This window comes from Lissotriton vulgaris, chromosome 1_1, assembly GCF_964263255.1.
Source record: "Lissotriton vulgaris chromosome 1_1, aLisVul1.2, whole genome shotgun sequence".
NCBI classification, from domain to species: Eukaryota; Metazoa; Chordata; class Amphibia; order Caudata; family Salamandridae; genus Lissotriton; species Lissotriton vulgaris.
In genome coordinates this window covers 105,281,726-105,285,189 of record NC_141685.1, presented here as the reverse complement: position 1 = coordinate 105,285,189, position 3,464 = coordinate 105,281,726, and positions in this window count along the sequence as shown.

Here is a 3,464-nt window from a genome sequence, read left to right as displayed (position 1 = left end):
TTCGTGCCCTTCTGCCCTGTTGTTTCCCTCGTTTTTTGTGGCCATCTGTCCTCTGTTGCACTCGTTTTCCCCTTGTTTTCCGTGCCCTTCTGCCTTCTGTTTCCCTCTTTTTATGTGGCCTTCCGCCCTGTTTCACTCCTTTTCCCCTTGTTTTTTGTGCCCTTCTGCCCTCTGTTTCCCTCGTTTTTGTGGCCATACGCCCTGTTTCACTCGTTTTCCCCTTGTTTTTTGTGCCCTTCTGCCATGTTTACCTTGTTTTCTGTGGCCTTCTGCTCTCTGTTTCACTCATTTTCCCCTTGTTTTGTGCCCTTCTGCCCTCTGTTCCACACGTTTTCCCCTTGTTTTTGTGGCCTTCTGCCCTCTGTTTCACTCGTTTTCCTCTTGTTTTTTGTGCCCTTCTGCCATGTTTACCTTGTTTTCTGTGGCCTTCTGCTCTCTGTTTCACTCATTTTCCCCTTGTTTTGTGCCCTTCTGCCCTCTGTTCCACCCGTTTTCCCCTTGTTTTTGTGGCCTTCTGCCCTCTGTTTCACTCGTTTTCCCCTTGTTTTTTGTGCCCTTCTGCCCTGTTTCCCTCGTTTTTCGTGCCCTTCTGCCCTCTGTTTCCCTTGTTTTTTGTGCCCTTCTGCCATGTTTCCCTTGTTTTCTGTGGCCTTCTGCTCTCTGTTTCACTCATTTTCCCCTTGTTTTGTGCCCTTCGGCCCTGTTTCCCTCGTTTTTCGTGCCCTTCTGCCCTCTGTTTCCCTCGTTTTTTGTGGCCTTCTGCCCTCTGTTTCACTCGTTTTCCCCTTGTTCTTCGTGCCCTTCTGCCCTCTGTTTCCCTTGTTTTTTGTGGCCTTCTGCTCTCTGTTTCACTGGTTTTTTTTGGCCTTCTGCTCTCTGTTTCACTCTTTTTCCCCTTGTTTTTTGTGCCCTTCTGCCCTCTGTTTCACTCGTTTTCCCCTTGTTTTTTGAGCCCTTCTGCCCTGTTTCCCTTGTTTTTTGTGCCTTTCTGCCCTCTGTTTCACCCGTTTTCCCCATGTTTTTGTGCCCTTCTGCCCTGTTTCACTCGTTTTCTCCTCGCTTTTTGTGCCCTGCTGCCCTCTGTTTCCCTCGTTTTTTGTGCCTTTTTGCCCTCTGTTCCACCCGTTTTCCCCTTGTTTTTGTGGCCTTCTGCCCTCTGTTTCACTCGTTTTCCTCTTGTTTTTTGTGCCCTTCTGCCATGTTTACCTTGTTTTCTGTGGCCTTCTGCTCTCTGTTTCACTCATTTTCCCCTTGTTTTGTGCCCTTCTGCCCTCTGTTCCACCCGTTTTCCCCTTGTTTTTGTGGCCTTCTGCCCTCTGTTTCACTCGTTTTCCCCTTGTTTTTTGTGCCCTTCTGCCCTGTTTCCCTCGTTTTTCGTGCCCTTCTGCCCTCTGTTTCCCTTGTTTTTTGTGCCCTTCTGCCATGTTTCCCTTGTTTTCTGTGGCCTTCTGCTCTCTGTTTCACTCATTTTCCCCTTGTTTTGTGCCCTTCGGCCCTGTTTCCCTCGTTTTTCGTGCCCTTCTGCCCTCTGTTTCCCTCGTTTTTTGTGGCCTTCTGCCCTCTGTTTCACTCGTTTTCCCCTTGTTCTTCGTGCCCTTCTGCCCTCTGTTTCCCTTGTTTTTTGTGGCCTTCTGCTCTCTGTTTCACTGGTTTTTTTTGGCCTTCTGCTCTCTGTTTCACTCTTTTTCCCCTTGTTTTTTGTGCCCTTCTGCCCTCTGTTTCACTCGTTTTCCCCTTGTTTTTTGAGCCCTTCTGCCCTGTTTCCCTTGTTTTTTGTGCCTTTCTGCCCTCTGTTTCACCCGTTTTCCCCATGTTTTTGTGCCCTTCTGCCCTGTTTCACTCGTTTTCTCCTCGCTTTTTGTGCCCTGCTGCCCTCTGTTTCCCTCGTTTTTTGTGCCTTTCTGCCCTCTGTTGCACCCGTTTTCCCCTTGTTTTTGTGCCCTTCTGCCCTCTGTTTCCCTTGTTTCTTGTGGCCTTCTGCTCTGTTTCACTTGTTTTTTTTGGCCTTCTGCTCTCTGTTTCACTCGTTTCCCCCTTGTTTTTTATGCCCTTCTGCCCTCTGTTTCACTTGTTTTCCCCTTGTTTTTTGTGCCCTTCTGCCCTCTGTTTCCCTCGTTTTTTGTGCCTTTCTGCCCTCTGTTCCACCCGTTTTCCCCTTGTTTTTGTACCCTTCTGTCCTCTGTTTCACTCGTTTTCCCCTTGTTTTTTGTGCCGTTCTGCCCTCTGTTTCCCTAGTTTTTTGTGCCTTTCTGCCCTCTGTTCCACCCATTTTCCCCTTGTTTTTGTGCCCTTCTGCCCTCTGTTTCACTCGTTTTCCCCTTGTTTTTCGTGCCCTTCTGCCCTGTTTCCCTTGTTTTCTGTGGCCTTCTGCTCTCTGTTTCACTCGTTTTCCACTTGTTTTGTGCCCTTCTGCCCTCTGTTTCCCTCGTTTTTCGTGCCCTTCTGCCTCTGTTTCCCTCGTTTTTTGAGGCCTTCTGCCCTCTGTTTCACTCGTTTTCCCCTTGTTTTTTGTGCCCTTCTGCCCTCTGTTTCCCTCGTGTTTCGTGCCCTTCTGACCTGTTTCCCTCGTTTTTTTGTGCCTTTCTGCCCTCTGTTCCACCCGTTTTCCCCTTGTTTTTGTGGCCTTCTGCCCTCTGTTTCACTCGTTTTCCCCTTGTTTTTTGTGCCCTTCTGCCCTGTTTCCCTTGTTTTCTGTGGGCTTCTGCTCTCTGTTTCACTCATTTTCCCATTGTTTTTTGTGCCCTTCTGCCCTCTGTTTCCCTTGTTTTTTGTGGCCTTCTGCTCTCTGTTTCACTTGTTTTTTTTGGCCTTCTGCTCTCTGTTTCACTCTTTTTCCCCTTGTTTTTTGTGCCCTTCTGCCCTCTGTTTCACTCGTTTTCCCCTTGTTTTTTGAGCCCTTCTGCCCTCTGTTTCCCTTGTTTTTTGTGCCTTTCTGCCCTCTGTTCCACCTGTTTTCTCCATGTTTTTGTGCCCTTCTGCCCTGTTTCACTCGTTTTCTCCTTGCTTTTTGAGCCCTTCTGCCCTCTGTTTCCCTCGTTTTTTGTGCCTTCCTGCCCTCTGTTCCACCCGTTTTCCCCTTGTTTTTGTGCCCTTCTGCCCTCTGTTTCCCTCGTTTTTCGTGCATTTCTGCCCTCTGTTCCACCCGTTTTCCCCTTGTTTTTGTGCCCTTCTGCCCTCTGTTTCACTCGTTTTCCCCTTGTTTTTTGTGCCCTGCTGCCCTCTGTTTCCCTCGTTTTTTGTGCCTTTCTGCCCTCTGTTCCACCCGTTTTCCCCTTGTTTTTGTGCCCTTCTGCCCTCTGTTTCCCTTGTTTCTTGTGGCCTTCTGCTCTGTTTCACTTGTTTTTTTTGGCCTTCTGCTCTGTTTCACTCGTTTCCCCCTTGTTTTTTATGCCCTTCTGCCCTCTGTTTCACCTGTTTTCCCCTTGTTTTTTGTGCCCTTCTGCCCTCTGTTTCCCTCATTTTTT